The sequence below is a fragment of the Schistocerca gregaria genome, chromosome 2 (assembly GCF_023897955.1).
Source record: "Schistocerca gregaria isolate iqSchGreg1 chromosome 2, iqSchGreg1.2, whole genome shotgun sequence".
Taxonomy (NCBI): domain Eukaryota; kingdom Metazoa; phylum Arthropoda; class Insecta; order Orthoptera; family Acrididae; genus Schistocerca; species Schistocerca gregaria.
The window spans coordinates 572,709,784-572,736,588 of record NC_064921.1 but is presented as its reverse complement, the minus strand read 5'-3'; positions in this window follow the sequence as shown (position 1 = coordinate 572,736,588).

Sequence of the window (26,805 nt, the reverse complement as noted above, 5' to 3'; positions counted from 1 at the left end):
GCATTACGTTTATTGATGTTACTGTCAATCGTCTGCACAACGTCGTAGACAAATTCATCAGGGATATTGTTACTGTGGAAATATGTGTCTGTAAAATATGTTGTATGCCAATTAGTGTTCTTAAAGCTGAAATGATCTCTACTCTGTTAATGTCTTGCTCCTCAGCTGACAAAGTATTATGAAGAGTGACAGCTAGTTGTTGCGTATCAGATTTCACTACATGCAATGACTTCTTAAAGTGGATAACAGCGTTATGTTCGCCAAGGAAATCCAAGCCAAGGATGACGTCTGTTGTTAAAAGGGGAACGATCCAGAAATTTGCATGAAATGTGTGATTAGCAAGTATAAAAGGTAGGTGGGTTTGCAGTTTCACATCTACTCCCTTGGTGGAGACTGTGCCTGGAACTTCCATTTTATCAAGTGGAAAGATAGGACAGGTATTGTCAGCATTACATTTTTGAAATGCTGTTTCATTTGTCACTGTTACAGGAGGACCAGAGTCGATCACTGTAGAAAATAAATACAAGCCAATTTTAATTTCAACTAAGGGATGAGAAATATTCTTTTGAGCTGTGTCTCTCTTGTAATAGTGTGTCCCTAATATCGTCGAAAGTTATGACGTTTTGCTGAACGGTATAATAAGTAGCAAAATGACTGCGTGTTTTTCGATTGAACAGCGTCGATAGTTTCTAGTTATGCGTAACTAGTGGGCTGATGGGTGGCAGAAGATTGCTGTGGTACTGTGCGGTTGTTTTGGTCTGCAGAACGCTGCAGTAGATGGAAACGAACATTAGGTTAATTAAGAATGAACTGAGGCTGATTCTGATGAAAGTTACTGTTGCCGAAATTACGATTAAATTGTTGGTTATGTTTGTGGTGAAAATAACTTTTCTGTTGATAGTTTCGATGTGAATGTGACCACTGTTTTTGTGGGAGAAATTATTGCCTTGCGGCTGCGTAAAGTTATTAGACTGGGTATCCAAGTAAAGCTAGGCGGTGGCTCATTGTCATTTGGTTGAGCTTGTAGAACGTATTGTTGTTGAATATTTCCGGGCTGCTGCAGCAAGAATTGCGCTAGGGACTGGACTGTTTCCGTCGAAATTCTGATATTGTTGCTGCTGCCGAATATACTGGTTATCAGAATGTTGTCACTTATTAAAATGTCCATGAAAATCGTTATCGAAACCAAAAATTTTATTTCTTTTGTTATGCAATGGGTGGGATAGCTCGTTGCAACCGAATGAGTAGTTACCTTCATTGCTGTTATGAAAGTTCTTATTGACAAATGAGTAGTCCAATTGCTGAATTATTAACAATTGCAATAAGTCCCTGAATGCTGAAATATTTTCCTTTTACTGTCCAATGAGAAGGGAAACTCGTATTTAGCGCGGAACATTTGAGATTCTTAATTGTTTGAGCGCAGATTGGCTATACGGTTCTGTCAGGTACTGGTATTATTGGGCCATATACTCAAAAAAACAGGGTAATAGTTGGATAACTGGAGTGTTCAAAATTGGATTAACTGATTAGCTGGTTTTTAATGCCTCGCAGATTGACAGATAGAAATGCAAGAGAGCTGTGTCGTCCGATTTATTCTCAGTTTGATTTTCAAGTGTATCTAATCTTGCTGATAGTTCATCACGTCTATCCGTGAGCGTAAGAATGTATGTGTCTGTTTGAATCGAAACCGTCAACTTGCTTCTGTAGCTTGAGCGTAGTTTTGTCCATGTTTTTCAAATATGCTTTAATTGTGTCAGGTTCCTGCACCATATCTATTTGTTCAAGACGGGAGCTTAATGACTTAATGTCCTCTGTGCACTTTTCGTGAATTTTCTGAATTCGTGTGTCTACAGTGGTTTTGAAGTTGGTCTGCATTTGGTTCTCTGATTGTTTTATTCTGTTAACCTCGTCTGTAACGGAATTTATATTAGCGTCAACATGGGTTGTAAGGTTATTATAGTGAGCAACTGCTTTTCTGCTTCCTGTCTTTCTACTGCCAATGACTGTAAAAACTGTTCGTTTTCCTCTGTGTGTTTACGGACAAAGTCTTTGTATTGCTTTTCTGAGGTCTCAGTGTGGTCTTTAAGACGTGCATCTAACCGAGTGTTTCGTCGATCTATTCTTTAATTAACTGATTGGATTTCATATATAAGCTTTTAATAGGTTTCACTTCATTGATGTCTTGAAGGATTAATGTCATCTCAAGGTTTGATGTTATCTGCGCATTGCCTAGCTATGGCTTCAACTTTATCGCAAAGACATGTTTCACTAGCCTTAATATCTGTATCTATCTGTTTAACAAGGTTATAAATCGTTTCTGTGTACGAGTTAAGCTAGACACGTTTGCTGGAAAACTGTTCATAAGCTTTGTTATTTTTATCATTTGCATGAGATTTTGAAGCATCGCTTCCATATTCCTTTGAATTGATGAGTCGGGTGTCAACTGTGTTAATGCTTTGTGATGTAGAGACATTGACGTCTCGTTTGTTACATTAGCTGAGTAATTACCGCTAATGGAATGATTTTTTAAAACAGACTGTGTACTTTGTAGTGCTGTGTCCTCTGGCACACTATTGGCATTGTGACTGACTGTACAAGAATTGGGAATTTCATTGATTTGATTCGGTAAAAAATGCTGTTCCGACATCTGCGTGATAGCAATGTGTACCACAGCTTCGTCCGCTATTCCGGAATCGGTAGTCTGAGCAGATGGTAAACTAAGTGAAATCATAGTGTCAGTGAATTATACACCATTTTGGGTGCGTTCTGTGGTGCTTTGCAACTGTTGCACCGAAGAGTGCTCACTATCACTCTCAACATTGTTGTCAATAATCGGAAAATCGTCCATTTCGGTATCTTTAATTGTCAGAATACGCACCGGAACCTAAACGCTTTTGCGCGCCATCGTAAACCAAGTACAAAGCCAAAGACGAAAAGTATCGAACAATCAAATCAATTGAAAACAAGGCGGAGGGTAAGAAAGCCGATGAACTGGATAAAATTTTGTACTAGTTAGCAAATCGCGTTGCGCCAAAAAAATCTAATTACTATTATGGCTACAGAGTGGATGAGAGAACAGAATATTTATATCTGACTATTTAAATGTAAAAGACAATTCTCAAAGTGTATGTCTGGCGGAGCAGTCGCCAGGTGTAAACGTACTTTATAAAATTAAAGTGTTTGTTTGGAAATGAATGTGCAATGCGTAATGTTTGTCTTGTGCAAATTTACTATGTGACGTGTTGTTGAGCAAATGACTTAATCTGGAAAACCAATACGCAATGCCCATAATGAAATCAGTCCCCCTGAAATTTACCCAGTCTCGTGAGGACCGAGATCTATGGCCCTATACAATAAACTGATAAAATTCCCTGTGCAAATAAACAATGAAATACATTTTGTTTAGCGCTCCAAGAATGCAGCTGGGAATCCACAGAGAATCACTAAGTTTGTACGGCTACCTTGACGACACACCTATAGCCATACGGAGGGCAACATGCTGGATTCTTTCGAGAGTAACATTGGCCGGAAGCAATATCTCAAGAGCGGAAAGGAAAGTGCTACACAACCTCAGGGAAAATACAGAGATAGACATTCTCCCGGCCGACAAAGACAATGCTACTGCCATTCTTGAGAGACGCGACTATGAACAGAAGATGCAGCAACTAATAGACGATCCAGCATATCGGAAAATGAAAACAAATCCGACTAAGAAGGTACAACAAAGCACTACCAGCTTGGTGAAAAATGACGTGCTCGAGGATACAAGGATATGAAAATCAAATGACTTCGCCAACGCTTGGCGATAGCACCGATGATATATGGCCTTTCAAAGACGCGCAAAGATGGGATTACCGATAGTTAGCAGCATAGGGGCACCGAACCGACGTATCGCCTCGCACAGAATCTGGCGGGCCTGCTACGACCCTACGTGGGACAATGTACGCATCACATCCGGAATTGGACGGACTTCATTGGCCGCCTAAAGGAACTAACTTTACAGGAATCCGACATCCTGGTCAGCTTTGATGTCGTCTCACTATTTAGACGATTCCCCCTGCAAGATTCTGTCAACTTAGTCAGTGAGAAATTCGGAGCAGAAGTGACAACTGTTCGGGCATGTGTTAACATCGAACTACAATGTCTTCAACGGCCAATACTATGAGCAGACCGACGGAGTGGCTATGGAGAGCTCAGCTCTCTCTCTCCGTTGGTAGCCAACCTATTCGTGGAGAGTTTCGAAAAAAGTAGCCCTGGAAACCCTCCGGACTGAAGCCTGTTATGTTTCTTCCGATATAAGGACGACACATTTTTGATCTGGCCACATGGAATGGGCCTACTAAACATATTTCTACAATATCTAAATTCCATCCAAAATAACATACGGTTCACTACGGAAATCGAGAAAGATGGACAATTACCCTTTCTTGTTGTCTGGCCTCCACAAATAACTACGGGGGCTGTAACCTCAAAGAAGCCACAGAAATTCGCGTAACAACAACCTCATCAACAGGGACACTGGTTAGCAAGTCAGTAAGGCCTGGAAACCAGTACTAAGCTCTATCAAGGAGCGACGGTGCAAGCGGACACAAGATCATTCCGCCGCGGGCGCCGATGAGATACTACGACCCTCGCTCCCCCTCCCCGCTCCACCGTCGTCAACCACAGCCACCGCTTACCCCACCATCGGACACGCCACGAGCCGTCGGCGCACGGAATCGCATCTAGGCCACGAGGGATAAATAAAAGCGGTAGGGAGAGGCCAAAAATGGGGCAGAGAGTAAGTGGCCATAATTCCAAGTCCTCTGCCGGACATACCGCAGAACAGGCGCGAGATAAAAGCTATTCTGGCAGCCCCTGTCACCACTTAGCCTCTCCGCCACAAAAACAAGGTGGTGCAGTGCTTCACGCATCAGGGACATTGTAGTTCGATGTTAACACATGCCCGAACAGTTGTCACTTCTGCTCCGAATTTCACATTACCGCCCACTGCCAGATGCCCGTGCGCAATTAAAATTGTGCCGAACCCCACGACACTAGGACTTGCACAGTACAACACATGGACCCGCAGATATGATGCGCGCTGTATGGGAAAAACCACATGGCTGGGTACCAAGGCTGCGGGGTCCACAAAAAACACACACAGAAGCAAAGGGTGCGAAGGCCGTTCTCCACACACGAAAACAAGACACAGCCACCCCATCAAACCATACAGAGAGACAAAACAGTATAACACACACAGACAAAACTTGGGTAAAACCAAGGCCCGACACTCCAAGGGCAACGTATGCAGAAGTGGTCTCTCCAGCAAAGAGCTACGAAAACGTCGAGAAATCGACGCAAACCCTGTCACCACAACACCAGACACACACGCAAGAACAACAACGGGAAAAACACAACGACCAGGCCCATCAAGACAGAGGGAGCTCTAGGGAACATCCACACTCACTCCACCCCCTCGGATCAATTGTTAGGCTTTATAGTCCAGACCTTGAACCTCGCCATGGAAATGGTGAAGGAATTCAAGAAGGCCCAGAAGCAGAAAACTCAGATCCTCGTTGCCCTTCAGGCAACAGTCCAGCATCGCTCCCCTCTGCGACTTCCTCAGTAGTCACAAAACACCATCATGGATAGAAATACCCAAGGTGTGGCAATGTGCGTCTTTAATGCATATGGCATTGTTAATCAAGAGGTCGAGTTCAGAGAACTCATGAAGGAGTTCTCGATCGACATATGCATGATGGGGGAAACACACCTAAAACCCGGAATAAAAGTGAGAGTTCCCAACTATGTTAGCTACCGTAAAGATAGACCAACCCAAGGCAGAGGAGTGGCCATATACATGAAAAAAGAGGGTTCCCCCACCACCAGGTATTTATACCAGCTACCACGGTAGTAACCACTGCCACAGGATCCCTAACAATTGTTGCAATCTACCGACCCTCACAACACGAGAGAGACGAGGGAGACATAGCTGCTCTAGGGCAAACTGAAGGGAGGCTCTAGGGTAACCTCCAGAGCAGGCCCCAAATTGCAACGATTAGCGAGCGACCACCACTCCGAAACATGGGGTCCGGTCGAGACTTTCCAAAAATTGGAGGTAGGCTCGACGTGTTAGACATAGCCCTTACTAGGAAGACCGCGGAGTTTGTAGCCGCAAGTACAATCAACAGAATGTCCTCCAATCACAAACCAGTGATTCTAAATGTCGATGTGGGAGAATAGGTAGCACTCCCATGGTCCCAGACGTCTTACAGACGTACAGACTGGCAGCGATACCGAGAAACTGTCTCTTCTGATATCGCTCGCGCTCCTCCACCTACTGCCGAAACAGTAGAACAAGCGCTACAAAATCTAACAGGAACCATCTTGCAGGCAGCGGAAGATGCCACTTCCCCACAAAGGGATGGCCCGCCCCTGCAAGTATAACTCCCGGAACATCTACTAGCCCAAATCTGTCACAAGAACAGACTGGAAAAAGAGCGGAAGACCACCAAAAATCAGGCCACCAGGAGGCTGCTCAATCGTCTACAGAGAGAGCTGAAGGTAGCGCTCAATGGGCACAGAAACCAGCAATGGCAAAACCGCCTCACAGTCCTCAAAGTAGACGATCACACACTATGGCGAGCATCCAAACAATTTACCAAAAGACGCGCTAGGCTGCCACCACCGCACGGCGAGAGGGGTCTGGCCTATAGCGATGCTGAAAAGACCAACGCCCTCGCGCCACCTTCGAGAAGCAGTTTCAAGCGACAGAACCCCAGGATGACGAACATGAAGAGGTAGTCCTTCGTCTATTGGCTGTCTTCCTCAATGCTGAGGAGGACCCAGAGGACGAACCCATACTTTTGGTCCCCGAGGACGCGGCAAAAGTAATTAGGTCCCTCCCTACAAGAAAGCTAGTTAAAAATCTCCCGTCCTCGGCTATCGAACACCTCGCGAACGTCTTCAACGAGATTACTCGTAGCCGCGAGTTGCAAACATACTGGAAACACGCGGAAGTGGTAGCGATACACAAACCAGGGCAAGACCCTTCATTCCCACAGCACAACAGGCCGATTAGCCTCCTGCCAACTCTCAGAAAGATCTATGAGCGCCACCACATCACCAACGAGCGACTTTTGCCGGATTTCCAAGAGCACTCCGCCTCACAACAGATCATGAGACTAGTGGAAGCAGACACAGAAGGCTTCAACCACAGAGGCTACAGCCTTCGCCTCAGTATGGCATAAAGGGCTACTATACAAGTTATACACACAAGGGTTCCTCAGGAGCCTAGTCAGGTTAATCCAAAGCTATCTCACGAATAGAACCTTCTCTGTCAAGGCACAAACAGCCACCTCAGGTGTATTCGTGCTGGAGTGCCACAGGGATTGGTCCTGGGCGCCCTTTTTGTACAGTCTATACACTGCGGACAATCCAACAGCTCCCTTCCCTGCTCTGTAGAACTAAACGTCTGTCAGGCCCTCATACAGTCAGTAATGGAGTATACGTGCTCTGTCTGGGGATGCGTGGCAAAACAACACCAGGACAAATTCCAGAGGCTGCAGAACCGCGCCCTCAGGAGAGCACTGCACCTACCCATGGGATTCCCCACCGACGACCTGCACACCGCTGCCGAAATCCCACTCCTCAAAGAAAGATTTCAGGATCTGGCAACGGCTTTCTATGAGAACTCTTCCAGATCAGGAAATAACCTCATCCACTTCTTAGGTCGGTATGATATGTCCCACGACAAGCACAAACGGCCCATGGCGATCTTCGATGACTAAGTCGAAGAGAAAAATCCCAAAAAATCTCCAGATCCTAACATCAGTCCTTAATCCTTAAAATATCCAACATCTCGCCAACCTCAGGTAAGTACTAGACACTACCAGAACACCAACACAACACACAGACAACCGAAACAGTCAAAGACAATCACACACACACAACATGCATAGTGGAGTAAAAGCCAGCAGGCTACAGGCTCCTCTATACCCTTCCCCAAGGAGGGGACGTAAAAGGTGTGTGTGTGAGAGAGAGAGGGCATACCATTGCATCAGCACCACCTGATGATGGCAGAACAGTTATTCGCCGAAATGTCTTGGGGATTCGACGATCGTATCCGGCTGGACACCTGAGAACTCTTCAAACAAAACTTAATCAGCTGTTTGTCCGTGCATGTACATCTAATCTAACCATTTCCATCCCATTTAGATAATTCCTTATTGGTGTTTTTCTCCTCGAGTGTATATACGAAAAGGCTGCTGGCAGAATTGCAGTTTGGAGGGGTCTTGGTGCTCGGTTACTGTTCAAATATATGTGAATTTCTAAGGAGCCAAACTGCTGAGGTCATCAGTCTCTAGACTTACACGCTATTAAACTAACTTATGCTAAGAACAAAACACACACACCCATGCCCGAGGGTGGACTCGAACCTCCAGCGGGAGGGGTCGCGCAATCCGTGGCATGACGCCTCTAACCGCGCAGCCAATCCGCGCGGCTCTCGGTTCTATTTGGAGCAGGAGCATGGGGTAAAAAGATTTAGATTTAGCCCAGACCAGCGGCCATTTGTACAGCCATTGGAACATAATCTTACTGTAGCTACGTCACAGTATATTTAGCAAGGTTTGAACAACGAAACAGAGCTGACGCTTACGCAAATTACGCGAATCAATAAATTTCTTTTGCAAAAAAATTTAATTGGACTGTAATTAATGCTCAGGTAGTGGTACCATTTTTATGTGCCCCGTTCGGGTTTTACGTGCAGAAACAGTCACTCTCGTTCGGATTTTACATGCCAAGTAAGTCGCCTTTAAATGACTCCACACTCAAGGTGACAGTTAGTTCAAATCTGGTCCACTGGTGTACCTGACCTTTGTCTAAGACAAGTTTTAACCATATAAAAAAAAAACTGGCTACTTTTGCATATTACGTGCAAAACCACACTTTGCTGGAAGGTTTTTGAAGTGCGCCACTTCTATACTTTAAACTTGGACAAATGGGTTCAAACCTTGCACGGTGGTCGATAAATGGATGAATTCAAAACGTATTATTTTTTTATACAATAATATTTATCTGTTGTTGACAAATGATGGATAATATTCGCTCTAATGTAGCATGTAATATTCGTTCTTACGTGAATCGAATGTGCGGAAACGGTTTAAAGCGAATCAAATAATTAAAAAAAATGGATTACTGCGATAAAATTGAAAACTTGCTTCCAAAAATCTAGCTTCGTTCACATTTTATGTGCAAGAAACATGCTTTATGTGATTTTTTTTTACGCGCGCCACTCTTATGTTTCTGACTTGTTCGAATAGGTTCATATTTTGTAAGAAGGTGGACAAAATATATGTAATAAATGTTTGTGCTGTTCTTTTGTGAATGCTTTATCCGTTGCCACGATATACCGGTCAAACGTTGCATAGAAAATGCACGTCGAATACGGGTTTATGCGAACCGCACTTGTTGAGAAGGCTTAAAGTGACACATATGACAACAAAAAATATAATCTCTTGGTAATTACAAGACGCGTTTCCAAAAATCTTTCATTATTCAGGTCTCACGTGCTAAAAGCACGCGTTTGCACATGAAACTGTGTTACGTAGAAATGTGTTGCATTTTAATCGCTGCATTTAGATATAATTAAAAAAAACTAATTGTTACAGATGAATATTGTGTCGTTGTTTATACGTTAAATATTTTATTCACCAGCGGCTTAAAATCGTTGATGCAGCTTTGGATGTCCAAAATAATGCACATACCAAACCAGAATTATGCCTAGCCCTGCACAAAATGATAAGTTGTTTGACAGAGCAATTAAAGGTTTATCGATGACCACGCAAAATTAAACGTGAAAAGTGCTATAAAAATAAGTGGCAGCGCAGCACTGCGGATGGAGAAACCACATTAAACTGCTTACTATATGTACTTCGCTATTCGAAAAAAAATTTTCTGCATTGAACATGATATCTTTTACATAACATACATATTCAGGAAAAACAGATCACTCCAAATGTCAACATACCGATTCGCACTCTGCGTAAAATACAAATGTTTTCTCTTAAATAACAATGACGATGTGTGCTACACAACTCAAACATAATATATAGTCGACTGACAATATGACTCGTAACTGACGACCACATTACCGAACATACTGAAGTCACAGAAAGTGACATAGTTTGTATAAAGGTACTTTCATATTTCAAAAACTCTGAATTCACAACTTATGAAGTAATATAACAGTGTCTTTATGTAATTATTTATATGAGCACCAGATTAAGATTTATTTAGAGGAAATGTGTCTGCTAAAGTCACAGAAAGTGACATAATTTGTATAAAGGTACTCGTCTATTTTATTTAAAATGGTGATGCCTAAATGTATACTAAATTCCACGTACAGGAATATTTGTTTATGTTATTGACTGTCACGTAATGTCATATGTACTGTAGGCTGAATTCACTACAGATGGAAAATGTATTTTTTATGTAATTGTTTAAAACTATGAACTTTTTCTACAGTCACACAAGGTGACTTATTTTGTTCTATTAAATGTAAAATAAGAATACGGTAAAGATGATTTTTATGAGCAGAGAGGAAAGAAATGATGTAAAATTTGGCAATGACGGTATCAACCATATCTGTGAACCTTTTGACAAAATGATTATACCTGTACCCTAATTCATGCGCATCCCCGTGGTTATGGACCACAAACAAAGTGAATAGTGAACCACATTACTTCAGTCTGCGATGTTTTCTATGAGGTGTCGGCATACCAGGATGCACACCGTGAATAGTGAACCACGTTACTTCAGTCTGCGATGTTTTCTATGAGGTGTCGGCATACCAGGATGCACACCGTGAATAGTGAACCACGTTACTTCAGTCTGCGATGTTTTATATGAGGTGTCGGCATACCAGGATGCACACCGTGAATAGTGAACCACGTTACTTCAGTCTGCGATGTTTTATATGAGGTGTCGGCATACCAGGATGCACACCACAGTCATGATGTACGTCAATAGGTGCTTGCATACCAATATGCACACCATCACTAGTAATGGACAGTTGGAGTTGAAACTCGTACCTGATGTAGCTGCGGCAACTCAGGCAATTCGAAGGTTAACGTAGTGTTTGGTTACACTAAAACTATGGATCAAAGAGACGACGGAATCAGATGGCGAAACCTGGTGTTGTGCTATGTGAGAGAAAGAGACAGACTTTTGAGTGCATTCACAGACAGTTGCCAGTGCTTTGACCATGCTATCCAATTCCTTTTTTCCCTTCCTTGAATATGGTACTAATAGATGCCAATTTTACTAGAGAAACAAATTTATAATGAAAAATAGACTATGTTCTAATTTTTGCCATCCATTACTATCAGAGATATAAATAATTTTTACTACCTGATGTACACTCCCAACTTACTGACTCATATTATTTGTATATTTTGATGTATACTCTTTTGAATATTCTCTTTGTTAGACTTAGGAAAACAAATTCTTATGACAGTATATATATGTTTTTTGTTGAAAGAAATATTCTTTCATTAACTTACTTATTACTACAAGTATTTCTAAAATCTATTTTCTCCTTACGTCAAGTCCAAATGGCTTAACAACGTAGGAAAATTTTAAGGAAACCCAGTGGAGGGTTATGTAAGACGTGTATATTTCTATTGTCTATTGTCAAACCACAATTTATGAAAGATGTTTATATTTTATTAATAGAGCTAAGTAAGAACAATAAATATTTGTCATGTTGGAAATAATTGTGGTAGCAGGAAATGTCTGCACCAAAGTATTGTTGGCAGGAGAGACCACACATTGATATAATTTTAAAAAGGGCGGGAGAGACCGCGTATGGATACATTTTAAGAAAACAGCGGGAAAGGCCGCGCATTGATACATTTTGTAATGGTAGCAGGGACTGTCTGCACCAGATAGCATTGTTGGCCGGAGAGACTGCACTTGAGCGTAAGCGAGAAGTGAAGCGAGTCGGTAGCAGATCTGAAGCGAGAGGTTGAGAGGAGCGGTGTGCCTGCCAGCCACCAGCTATGATTTACAAGAGATTATAAACAGTTTTACAGAGACATCAGCTAACTATTATCATAAGAAGAACTAATATTATTGAATAATTTTGTTGTTGTTGAGAAACTCAAGTCTACTGAAGGTATGTTTGCGCAATGCTAGTTGTAAGATTACTGTAAAAGGTAAGTCCCATTTGAACGTTTGTAAAATCATTTCATTCAGAATATAATTAATTTTTGTCAGCAATACTGCATTACTGATTTATAATCCATCCCAAAAACCATCAATGTAAACCTTTGCAAAATTTTATTGTTGTCAAGAAAAAGTTTAACTATGAATTACGTAACGTCTGTCAAATTAATTAAAGAATAGCGTCAGCTTTGCTATTAAAGAATAACGTCAGCTTTGGTAATAACTACAGCCACTTATTATGACAGCCCACCAGCAGCTAATAAAGTATAGAAAAACAGAGTAAGTATTTTCATGTCGCAGTTCGATGTAGCAGTCAGATGGCGATCCAGTAATACTTAAAAAAAAGGAAGGAACAGTCTTGGGTTATTGCAGATAACGACTGGGGGTCGCAACGATGACACATTCTATGTTTCGTCGAAATAATCAGAAAATAACTTTTAACAAGTAGCAATTAAATTTGTATGCGAAGATTGAGAAAGAGAATAAATTTCGAAGTGAAGATTTCATTTGTTATTATTAAGCAAGAGATAGAAATCGTAGGGGAAGGTTACATAGATTATTGTAGAAGGGTAGGTTGCGTAACAAAAGAGATATGGAGGAGACGGGAAGGTTTCAATGTTATATATGTTCTTTGGAAAATAGAGTATTTTGTGACAACATTAATAATTTTATGGAAAATAAAATGTGGAAATGAATGTCGTAAATATCCTGTCTGTAATATTCTAGGGGTAGTAAAACATGCAGTTCATTTAAACCAATTGAAATCATAGTGTTAGGGAATACACTATGAGTTTTTGATCGCCAGTCTTTCCGATGACCTTGTTAGGAAAGGCGTAAGGGAAGAAAATAACGGAAAACCAGGGGAGTTGCACTCCAGCCTTAGCAGTGAACATATTGAGGCTTGCCATGTCTCACGATGTGAGACTTGGACAGTAAAAAATTTGGAGTGCAAGTGCTTAATATTTGGTATGACAGTCGCTTCTACTTCTTGAAGTTGTCTTCAGTTTATTTTGTGTTGGAAGCAAGAATATTCGACTGGTTTTTTATGATGGAATTAGGAGCCAATGATACAGCATGTTAACATAGCTGCCGCATGTGTGAGGTTGTTATAAATTAATTCCATCACTGGAGAGTTGAAGACCCTATCTAAATTGTCGCACAGCAAACAACAACTTTAACACTGATATGACTGCAACCATAAAAACGTATTTAGCAGTGTGTCAGATCATACCAGTGAGCCCCATTGATTACCAAATTTTCAATATAGTTTCGTTACACTATTTGTTAGAATCATTGTTCCAAAATCATATACCGATCCAGATCCCTGTCCATTTTGTTAAATGTAAATTTTATGTGATTCTGTCTGCTCAGAACATCGTAGTTAATTAATTTTCTTGTTACGACAATCTTTCAGTGTCATATAAAAGTAACTTCCAAGAATAATTGGTTATTTTTATTTTGAAGAGAAAAAAAGTGTGGTCGCTTTGGTATGTCATTGTAAAGTTTAATTTTATGGGATTTCTTACCTTTAAATTTTCTATAGCAGGATATTAACTTTACATAATTATTCAAAGTAAAGATGGTGAAAGGTCTCTGTTGGATTCCTTTCATGTTAATTTCTTAAATCCGTTGCCATTTACGGCATAAAATCCTTTTCTAAATTTACGGTGGTGTTTCTGACTATCTGGGAGGAGACTGAGCAGTGAAACGTGTTACTTTGACACATAAACAATAACGATCTGCCACACTATTACACTTTAAAACTCAGTTTATATGTAATTCATGTCACACAGTCTCATACGGAACCTACATCCGCTTTCTTTTATATACTGTATATGATAAAATACTGTCATCCCCCTTCCCTTCTGTGTGAGAGGATGAATGAGCAAATGTATTTCTAGTTGCATGCTTGAGAGTAGCATTTATTTCAGGTTTAGCTCTAAAATATCTAATGTTATCTTAAATTGCAACGCAGTGTGTTTCGGGTGTCAACTTCAGAATATCTTCCAGTAATTGCTTTTTCACTACTTTGTGAGTAAAGTGGAACCACGTGTTGACCAGAAACTCTAACTAAGATCATCAATCTTAAATACGAATGTGCGTGAGATTATAACGTCACGTCTTAACAATATTTTTCAATATAGCAACTTTTCTTTATGTTAACCCACGTGGGGTGTACTTTGTGAGACCAGTACCACGTGCTTATACAATTGTTTGACCCATCAGGTTAATAGTAAGACGATAGTAACCAGTTCGAGGTTTTTCTTTTGTAAATTGCTTTTCGATCTAATTTATTTTAATTATCAAAATTATTGTGAAGTTACACTCTTTGTGTAAACCAAGTTGACCACGTGAAGCATGTGGCGTAATGATCAAAGTAGCTCTCAGCTATTCTTTTCGGGAAGATTCACAGAGAGTTAGTTTGAATTTAGTATACCAGTGTGTGGTAATTACACGACGGACAGGATTGCGCTACAAACGTTACTTCTTTGGGTGAAAATTGAATCGGTTGGTTGTGGTTAATTTCCTCTTGCATATGTTTCAATGTTCTTCGTGTGTTATTTTATGAATGTAGTGTTGTATGCAGTCTCCCAATCTTGGCTCCCTATTTGATGCGTTCCGTAAGATTACAAACTCACATTTTCACAATCCTAAATAAAGCACCAGCTTAGTTATGACTCAAGTTTAATATGCTGAAATTTCAATGATCAATGTTAAGATAAATTTCCAAATATAAACTGATTTATTTCTTATTATTTAAACTCTCTTTTTTATATTTGTATCACCGGTTTTCGTATGACTATTAAAAGATAATAATTAATGTTAGTCTGGTTGGAAATTTGGTAAGCTAGACTGGATACCTGGTGAAACAGTTGCTCAGTAATGCAACGTTAACTTCCTCACATAGCTCACAGCTTTTAACCCTGTTTTATTGTCTATCAGCACCGCTTTCACATAACAAATAAAGCGACAACATTACAATGGCACTCATCAAGATACGTAGGAATATCTCAGTCTGCCTCCATCTTGTCTCCAAGTGGGACTTTACTTCTGGAACATATAAAGAAATAAACTGAAAGGAAGTATTGAAATTGCTCCTTCAGAGCTGGCAACCAAACCAGTCTTCTTAGATATAGTTTTCTTTCTGTGGATCTGTCGTAAGGGAAGGCTACATAGCTGCAAGCTGTTTGCTACAGGGGTGCGGATAACATCAAATCCAGTTAGACCATGTAAAGTGTTGTGTATATAATAAACTGCGTGGTGTGCCTGTGCTGAAAATCGAAACCATTATCAATACCTCGCTTTGGAGCGAATTTTGAATCATAAGTAAGTGCCTCGCTAATAATAGAATTCTGTTAGGTAAAAAGTATCATAATTTGTGTTAGAGATTGTTGTTAATGTTAGAAAAATGAGTTTAATGTTGTGCAGTTTTAATGAAAATGCTCTACATGCGAACCAAAAGGTGAGGGAAGAAAAAGTTTTTTTTTTTAAATTTTTAGGCAGTCCCGACTGATAGCGGTACACGTGTGGGGTGTTGTAAACCCGACCGCTAAAGGCATTCACTTACTGTAGCGCGGCCAAGCTGTATTTTCACTTCTAGAGAGATATAAAAATTATTCTGCCCATTAGTAATTTCATTTTAAGCAACATTAGGTGGTAAGATGGCTAAATATTATGACGTTCGTAGTTAAAAATAATTTCTTCTCATGCTGCGTGACGTTAAAAATCGGTTCGATTACAAGCGATTTGGATATTTAAGATACAAAGCTGGATCGGTCACACGGGGAACTAGCAGCTTCGGTTACAAGGCACATGACGTACATCAGCTGCACAGCAGCCAACGCCACAACAGGCAGATCATCGGTGCAGTACAACTGCTGTCCGTACTTCAATAGATGATTTTCGTACTCTGTTTTGGCAGATAGAGAATCACTCACAGTAAATGTATTGAGTTCCATTTGCTTGTCCATTTGTAGGCGTGAGAATTTCGTCGAGAGCAACATTATGCAGCCACCTACATACACACACTATGTGTTACAAACACCATGGGGGTCTACAAAATTTAAGCGGATTGTAAATCGTGCTTAGGAGAAGTAGGTGCCGTATAAATGGATTAAGGCTGAAAAAGGCTCACTGTGGTTTAGTAAAAAAAATTCAGAAGATGTTGAGGAAGCGAAGACTGTTGCAGTCTTGGCTCAAAAGAGAATACGTGAACGACAAGTGAAAGTTGGTAGAGATTCATGCGTCTGTAAAAACATCGATGCAGAAAGCATACAACTACTGCCACCGTCATACCTTAGCGAAAGAACTGGCCGAGAAGTAGAGAAAATTCTGGTCCTTAGTAAAATCGCTAAGCGGATCAAAGGCTTCTACCCAGTCACTCGTTGACGAGTCTGACGTGGAAACAGAAGATAGGAGATGAAAGTTAACTTTTTGAATTTAGGGTTTTAGAAATTTTTCATACAGGAAGGTCGTGCAAACATACTGTTGCTTGACCATCAAACAGACTTCCGTATGGAGTACACAGTAGCATCCATAGCGTAGAGAAGCGTCTGAAAGAGTTGCAAATAAATAAGTCGCCAGGTCTGGATGGAATGTCGGTTCGGTTTTACAAGGAGTGCTCTACGGCACTGGCCCCTTACTTAGCTTGTATTTATCGCGAATTTCTCACCAAGCGGAAAGCGAGTGGAATAAAGCGCAAGTGGCTCTTGTATACGAGAAGGGTAAAAGAACTGACCCGAAAAATTGCAGACCAATATCCTTAACATCGGTTTGCTGAAGAATTCTTGATCATATTCTCCTTTCCTTGGGACGGAAAAGCTTTTGTCCACAAATCAGTATGGTTTTAGAAAGCATCGCTCTTGTGAAACTCAGCTTGCCCTTTTCACATGATTTCCTGCGAAGTGTGGATCAAGACCAACAGGCACATTTCATAGTCATACATTTCCGAAACGCATTTGACACGGTGCCACACTGCAGACTATCATCGAATGAACAAGTGTACGGAATAAGTTCTCAGGTATGTGAGTGCTCAAAGACTTCCTAGTAATAGGATCCGTTGCGTTAGCAGGATGCCAGGGCGGGCTCCTGCCGAGCTAACGAGCTTATTACATCCGTGTCATGTCACAGGCCCAGTGCCAGGCTACATACTTGAGCTTCTTAATGACCCCAATCCCTCTCCCCAGGGGAACCACCGGGAATTAGTCAAAGTCGTCCAGGGAAGCACCTAGGCAATTGTGCTAGTTATATTCAGGGTACAATGTAACTCGACTCTTGTCATGTGGTCCTACAACCCTCCTTACGCAAATGGACTCTATACTCATCACGTAATCTATAATTGGCGGGAAACCCCTCTGAGCCAACGGGAGTATAATAAAATGGTGAGAAAACACACGCTCCCCCCTCCCCCCCGTTGGAATGATGAGGATGAAGAACCCTTCCTCCCTCTCCCCCTCCTCACGTTCATCTTTTATAACTGGAACACTTGGGTGGGTGGAGTACACTCAGAAGCTGGGCAACATATGGAGAGGATCAGTGTGTGTCTGTTAGTGAATAACAAATTACTTTAAGTCATGTTACTTAAGTTCTAGGCTGTGACTCTTTCTTAATAACAGTTTAATATTACGTCAATTGAAGCACCAGCAGAGACCAAATCCTCATTTTTAATAACAATTTAATAGTACGTCATTCGAGGCACCAGTAGAGACCAAATCCTTGAAGATATGTAAGGGTTCTTATTCTTCGAGAATATTACGTAATTATCCAGATTTTCCGTATTTTCGTATTTCCCTCAATTACACGTATTTTTTATCCATTTTCGTAGTTTTTCTAGGTTTTGCACAATTATACGTATTTTTTCATATTTTTCGTATTTTATGCAACTAAGCCCACTGTTTCTAACGTCACGCCAAAGTCATGATGCTTTCAGCCAATCGCAGTGGAGCATGTGTCCGAGTTATTTGTCATTGCTATTAAAGCACCCCCCTCTGTCTTGATCTAGTATAACTGGGACACCTGAGTGTGCACCGTAGGGAGAGGCTATGGGCTGTGTCTATTTGTTAAAATCATATTGCATCACTCGAGACTTGTTTGTTAATAACAATTTAATATTTCTTTATTCAAGGCACCAGCCAGCATCACACACAGGCAGATATATAAGTACTCTCATTCTTCCATATTTACCCAATTTTACACATTTTACCCAATTATGTGAGTTCTGTCCCGAGTATCACATCACCATCGCGTCACTTCCCGTCACGATTGTGCGTCAGTGTCGCATCACGTCAGGTCGATGTGGATGCTATCAACCAGTGATAATGCAGCGTGGTCCCGATTTATGTGTAACTGCCAAGCCACCTCTCCGTTACTAGTGTATGAGTGTGTGTGTGTGTGGGTTGTGTGTGTGTGTGTGTGGGTGGGTGGGTACGTGCGTGTGTTATATCATCGTGGATGTGTTAGAAATGAACACTTTGGTAGAAATAATGACGTCATGTCTTCTAGATCTACATGGTTACTCTGCAGTTCACCGTTAAGTGTCTGGCAGAAGGTTTATTGAACCGCCTTCAATCTATTTCCCTAGTTCCCCTTTCGAACGGTGCGTGGGAAAAGCGAGAACTTAAATCTTTCTGTGCGAGCTATGATTTCTCTTATTTTATTATGATGATCAGTTCTCTCTAGCCGGCCGATATGGCCAAGCGGTTCTAGGCGCTTCAGTCTGGAACCGCGCGACCGCTACGGTCGCAGGTTCGAATCCTGCCTCGGGCATGGATGAGTGTGATGTCCTTAGGTTAGTTAGGTTTAAGTAGTTCTAAGCTCTAGGGGACTGATGACCTTAGATGTTAACTCCCATAGTGCTCAGAGCCATTTGAACCATTTTTTGAAGCTCTCCCTATGTAGCTGACCCAAAGTCCACGAAAAGATCCTGTTGCGATGAACTTTTCCGATGTCCTCCATAAATCCCACCTGGTAAAGATCCCTTACTGCACTGAAGTACTCTAGCGGAGGATGGACAAACGTAGTGTAGGTGCTCTCTTTAGCAGAAGTGTTGCATCTTCTAATGCAGTCACTGGTCTGTCGTCCCAGAATATTATATGTGATCGTTCCAATTAAGTCATTCATAACTGTAATCCCTAAGTATTTACTTGATTTTAGAGCCACTATAATTATGTCAAAAGAAATTTTATAACCGAAGGTCGTGTGAGTGTTAGAAATACCACACCCAGTTGGTAAACCCTCTGACAAGTCACCACTACAATATTAGTTGTGTGACATCATAGCAAAAATTCTCAGGATTACCGATTTCCGACCAAAGATGCTGTGTGCATAAGAAGTAGCACACTGGGATAGATGAACCACCTGGTAAGTCATCGTCCATATAGTAGATTATCTAACATCATAGTAAGATTCCGATGTTTCCAACCAAAGATAGTGTGTGTGTGCGTGTGTGTGTGTGTGTGTGTGTATGTTAATGCTCTCCGGACTGGTAGCTGATACAAAAGACACTGCTGCTATACATATTCTGACCGAGGGATTTGCCTCCCAAGGTAATAGCGGCAAACAGATCGCAGCATGTCGATGGAAATATCAAAGATTGCTACAAACACATACCACTCTACCCTCCGTGTTTGCTGGATAATGCAAGTCGAATTAGCCAGTTGAGATGCTGGCGATGTATGGAACTCGTTGAACGGCCGCCACCGATTTAATGGCCTTGAACGAGAGAGCTTCACCTGTCTGTCTAACACTAAGCCAGGCCATCTCTCAAGGCACTGTAGAGAAAATTGCATGATTATAGGTGTAATCGTCTCTGGCTTGGTGAGTGGCACAGAAGACATTCAGTCATTCACGGAGTGGGATACAACCTCAGCGAACCAGACACCTACACGCTCGCCAGACGAAATTTGTAGACACATTTGCGGATCAACGTTGCTAACAGTTTAAGCGCCAAGCACTCCCGTCCTCTCCACCCTTTTCTCTCTGGACCAATCAGAAATCAGAAACAAGGTCCGTCTTCCCCCCCCCCCCCACCCCCCCCCCCCCCCCGCATACCCAACCATTGTACTTTTAAAACTAATGCTTATGCGTGGGCGACTCCATGTACAAATACGCAGCACTTCCAGGTGGAATGAAGACACTCAATTAAAGCTACAATATCTAAGCAAATTAAACCATGGAATATAGTTAGTTTGTGACAGTGCTATGAGAGTCATAAATACAATCCTGCAATAAAACAGGCGGGACGAGATCCATCAAGGCTTTCAGGCACAATAAAAGTACATGTAACTTTTCAGTATTAGTGGTGTGGCTTCACTATAATACACGTAAATAGATGCGGAATTAATGCACACAAAAATGGCTCTGAGCACTATGCGACTTAACTTCTGAGGTCGTCAGTCGCCTAGAACTTAGGACTAATTAAACCTAACTAACCTAAGGACAGCACACACATCCATGCCCGAGGTAGGATTCGAACCTGCGACCGTAGCAGTCGCGCGGTTCCGGACTCAGCGCCTAGAACCGCTAGACCACCGCGGCCGGCTAATGCACAGACAAATGTGACTAATCAACGGCCACAGGGTAGCAAAAATAAACTGTCCCTAGATACAAAGTCACCGCGCTTCTACTGCTGGATGAAAAAAAACAAAAACGAAGTGTAGACTTCGCGCATCGGCTGCCGGTAAACCTATTCGTCAAAGACTCAGTTATAATTAAGCTACCATAAACGTGATTCAGATTGCGGCTAACACACACACTCACACAATTCGTATTGGAAAAACAGACTGCACGTACCCGATAACACTACAGACAGATGCTGCACGTCTCTGCGAACCCATCCGAGTCAGCAGCCGTTCATCGACATCAACACTGCGAGTCTGCAGCCAGTCCTGGCAACAGTGACCAGCTCAGGACTATCCATCCCCTATCCGTACATAAAGCCACCGTTCATATCTCTTTCTGACTCCCTCCAGGACATGACCAAGATTCGAGCCTCCAGTCCTGACATGTCTCCGGGAGTGGAACAGGCGTCCACTGCTATGGTTTCTGATGTCACGATTGGTGTCCCAACCAAAACACTGTTATTTTGCCTGCATGGCGAGCAGAGCGGCTTGGGCGTCTACGTGAGCCTGCAGCAACCCGATAGCTGTCCAAGTGACCTAGCGTCAGGTATCCTGCAGTGCTGGCCCATTTCGCCCACTGTGGTGTAATGTTTTCATGGGTAAAAATAGACTGCTATCACAGAATTGTCCACAAGAAACACGGTGAAGAGCCCTGCAGGAATGCTCTCTTGGCTGAGAACAATTGCCAGGGCGCCGTACCGTCCCAACACAGTGAAAGCAGTCGTAAACAGCTCTGCCTCTGGTCTTTAGATCAGGGCACCGTAGGGCTAAGGGCTAGCACCTACCTGTAGCCGGCGGGTCCCTTGTGGCTCAGCTCATGTCTGTCACTTCATCATTTATTCCGTGAAAGTACCAGCTCATTTCCCTATTCCCGGGCGAATATACGAGTACTTGCCATCATTTCCTGCCGTATTCTCTGGACTGGCACCAACAAACCATCCTGGCCCCAAACCTAATGAAAGTTCCCTAATTACACATGTCTGTCCGATTAAACGAGCACGTAGGGAGAAAGGCGGGCTCAAAGGAATTACCATCTTTCAAAGTGACTTACAGTTTCACTTCAAAGTCAGCCGACGATGTAGAAACAAGGGTTGGAGGCAGACGCAAGAATCCTCCATTTACGCCTTGAGCAAGATGTATACTTCGATTAAAATCGTGACTGAAAGACTGCGGTGGCGGGGACAATGTGTAAAACCAAGGCTGAACACGTAGATATTATTTCTTGATTTTACAAATTATTTTCTCTATACTGACTGTGCAACTGCACTAGCCGGCAGCTGTGACCGAGCGGTTCTAGGCGCTTCCGTCCGGAACCGCGCTACTGCTACGGTCTCAGGTTCGAATTCTGCCTCGGGCATGGATGTGTGTGATGTCCTTAGGTTAGTTAGGTTTAAGTAGTTCTAAGTTCTAGGGGACTCATGACCTGAGATGTTAAGTCCCATAGTGCTCAGAGCCAAACAGTTGTTTGTTGCGAGACAGACATGCTTCTGCTGGAAGGGTTTGTCACTGTATATACGAGTAAAAGCGGACATGTAATAGACTGTTGATTATCTGTAAATGGGCAATATCAGGATCATCCGTGTGTAGAAGAAGCCCGTGCCGTTAGTCGAGGAGACACCATGCCCTAGACGCTGCTAATGTCCTTCATACAGTAAAATGCTGAACAACTTCTATACCTGAGTTAGGCCTTCCACAGTTTTGTATATTGACCACTCAGTGACTTAATACTCGTTATAATTGAGACTACAGAGCTTTAAAGTAACTTAAAATGATGTTTTGTCTGTGTAGAATCTTTTGTTGCAGATTAAAATATGTTCCTTTGTCCTGAATTATAATCAGAATCATGAGCCATTGTTGTTTCAGTACTTGATAGTTTGAATTATTGGAATTCCATTCACTTAGCTACTGGCTCAACTAGCAATCTGTTCGGTGATATTGTGAATTTTTTTGCCTTTATAGTGCACTTACGTTCTAATTCCTTGCAGTCAATGTAATATAACTGCGTGCATTTGAATACACTGTGATTGTGCTCACACGAATGTAAAAATGAATTTGTTCCTGTGTTCTTTTGGTCTTACTGCTGCGATTCGTTTACTGTGTGGTGCTGCGTTGTGAATTAGCATTGCGAAGACTTGTACTCGCTTCAGTTATATTTTATGAAAAAGTGTTTCAAATGTTTTTTGCTTTGGTTTTCTACGTGTTTATGCATTGCGCTGGACGGGATAATTTTATACGATTTTGGATTCTTGTTGCGTGAAAAAGTAACTGTAAAAATCAGGCGCACATCCAGTCCACATAACAGATTTATTGCACTCGATAATTAACTATTTGGTTGAGAAATAGAATCAAATGTGTGCCGCTGCACTGGCGTAACAGGAATTTTGGAGACACAGATAATGGCACTAGCTCACAATATTTAAAGTTTAAGGCAGTTTATCGTTACTTTAAGACGGTCTTTCCTTCGTTGCGCTAATTGCGTGTTAACTCATTCTGAACAAAAATCTCAAAATAAATTGGAGAACTGTTCCAGTACACAGAACGGTTGTGCTGTGGCAAGACTGTGTCTTAGCAGAATAAGATCACTAACTTTCTGTGTAATACTTCCTCTGTGACAAGACTACATCAGCAACAATCATGAGGCTGTAGTTTTAACAATGAAATTAGAAAAGAAATGTGAGGACGTTTAAGTCCGATTTCAGCAGCAAAAATGTCAAAGCTGGGATTGGAAACCGAAAGTAAGCAGCAAACAGTTGATGCTTTCCAAGACTTCGATGTAGAAGGTTCGAAAATGGAACTCATAATAGAGCGTGTCAAAGATTGGATGTCTCTTGAAGCAAAAGTCAATTCAAGTGGTACAACAGAATCAGTGAGTCAATTGCTATGGGCAATACAACGTTTAAGGAACGATTTTACTGAAAAAACAGGGAAAAATCATTGAAAGCTACCTTTCCGGAAAATAGAAACAGGACAAGATAAACTGGCAAACAATCTTACTGAAAAAACGGAAACAGGACAAAATTATCTTACTAAAAAAACAGAAAAGTTGAAAAGAAAGCTAAAGAACATTGATAATTTAACAAAGTAAGCGCAAAATCTTTCTGATGAAAGAAAAGGCGTGGAAAAAGTTCTGAGAATTCAAAACCGTTGTGGGTAAAAATATTGGAAACCTAAAAGGAGAAGAGTTAAAATCAGCAGTAACTGATAAAAAAGTAGACCTGAATACAAAGCCAGAGTACCAGTAAACAGGTGTAAGAAACAAAAATATGATCGTTGAGCTCATAAATAAATGCTAGGAGAAGGTTGAGGAGTTGGAAGACGTCACAACAGAAGTGTTAGGACGTGTGGACAACTTAGAGAAAAAATTACAGTGGAACGAGGTAGTAATGTAGCCACAAATCATAGCTGTAAAAAAAAGGTTTGAAAACTTTTATATTGCATTGCATCTGGCAACTTATACAGTGGAATTATGATATTTTTGCCACCACAAGGCACTAATTATTTATTATCAATGTAGTATAAATGTGAGCATATAAATACAATGTGAATGTGCTGGCACGAATGGAAGAGTGAATGCTTTTCTGTGTTTTTGTTCTTACTGCTACGTTTCGTTTGCTGTGATAATGCTGTGTTGTGAATATAATTCACACAGTAGATGGCTTGCAGATCTTCGTCAGTTATATTTTTGTGAAAATTGTTTTACAAAAATTGTTTTGCTTTGCTTTTATACGTTTTGTGTGCATTGTTTTCGTGGGAATAATTTTATACTCCTTTCTTATGTCTCGTTGTGTGATTAAGTATTCATGAAAATTAGGACCACAACCAGTCCAGATAATAGCTTGACTGTATTCAGTAAATAAATTGGATGACAATAGTACAGATGTGTGACACTGCGTTGAGTAATTGGAATTTTCCGCACACAAGCAGTGGAAATAGCTTACGATATTTTATTTTGAAGCAGTTTATTGTTAGTTTAACACGGTTTTCCTTTTCTTGCTCGAACTGCACGTTCAGGCAATTTTTAACACATTGTTTGACAGGCCGACATACACGCTTGACAAGGGTTTGCATGTGCCTACAAAACAGGCAACACAGCGAGCACGTGGGGCTCGAAAAAGGTGGATTACTGTTAATACTCGACTCGCCGAAATGCAAGCCACATAGTTATTTTAATCGAAATATAATGTAGATGGGTTTGCCTTGCCTTCCTCCGCCTGTTTTATAATGTTACGTATGCATCTTTACCTTGTTGGCGGTTCTCATTACAGTGCTGGTACCAGGTAGTGTTGTTGCTGTGTTGTCCTGGATGAAAGGACAAGAGAGCGTGAAACCTGAAGTAGGCACACATCCTAATCCCCTCGAAGAACCTACGGGAACCACCTATCTTATCCTCCTATGGATTGCGTCCCTTGTCCTCCCTGCATGACGCCTGTCTAGAGCATTTATACACTCTAAGATGCTCCAAACGTTCTCACTTGGAGAGAGATCGGGTGACCTCGCTGGCCAAGGTATGGTTTCGCAAGCACGAAAACAAGCGACAGAAATTCTAGCCGTACGCGGGTGGGCGTTATCTTGCTGAAAAGTATGTCCAGGGTGGTTTGCTATAAAGAGCAACAAAACGGGCAGTAGAATACAGTCGACGTACCGCTATGCTATTAGGTTGCAGCGGATGGGCCGAGCGGTTCTAGGCGCTTCAGTCTGGAACTGCGCGACCGCTACGGTCGCAGGTTCGAAACCTGTCCCGGGCATGGATATGTGTGTGATGTCCTTAGGTTAGTTAGGTTTAAGTGGTTCTACGTTCAAGGGGACTAATGACCTCAGCTGTTAAGTCCCATAGTGCTCAGATCCATTTGAACGATTTTGCAGCGGATGACAACCAAATAGGTCCTACTATGAAAATAAATGGCCCGGGCGGTACGGCAGTCGACGGTCAGGTTGGTATCACACGCTGTCCGGGTTTTCAGAAACGTTTTTGCTCGTCATCGGGGCTCAGTTGGAAGCGGGACTCACACTGAAGACAACTGTATTGCCATCAATGAGATTCCAGGCCAAAGACGTCTTGATGCGGATTGGGATACCAACGTGACTGTCGCCCCCCATACGGCTCGACAAACAGGACTGCTAGTTTGGGATGCCACTTTTTGTAGCAGCACCACGTTGGTCGTCATTCGCGCGGCACTCTTGTAGCACAACAGTACGTCGACGATACGCACTACTTCACATGTAGCGCAACCACAGCAGAAATATTCCACGATTTGAGTAAACAAGACCGCTGCGATTGTTAAAATTAATGTTTTGATTTGAAGCACCTGAAGACGCAAATTTAATCAGTGAAACCGGTCGTATTCTCCAATAAAGAATTCTAACAGTCGCAGCGGTCTTGTTTATTCGAAACGTCGACTATGTTCTACGCCCAGTTTTGTTGCCCTCATCCTGGGCTTACATTTCAGAAAGATAATACGCGTCCGCACATGATGTGAGTTTCTACAGCTTGCTTGCTAAACCTTAGCTAGACTAGCAAGGTCGCCACATCTCTCTCTAATTGAGAACTTACGGGGGGGGGGCTCCAACAATATCAGGATTTTGACGATATAACGGGCCAGTCGGACAGAATGTGGCACGATATCACTCAGGAGGTCATCCAACTACTCTATCACTCACTACCAAGCCCAATAACTGCTTGCATAAGGGCCAGAAGTGCCCCAACACGTTATTGAATTGCTCACTCACTAGCATAAATCATCAAGTTTTCCTCAAAATTTAACCAACTGTCTTCAACTGTATATCACCTGTACCAATTTCTGTCCCAGGCGGATAATTCCTTCGTGGTGTGCCTTTTTTTGACTTCGTATGTACTTAACCTTATATATCGACGTGAAGTGAGGTGGTCGGAACTTCTCCTTGCTGACCAAACATTATCGATTATTGTTCCAGCAACAGGACTCTAACGGTTACGTCCGAGAAGATCGCCATCACACAG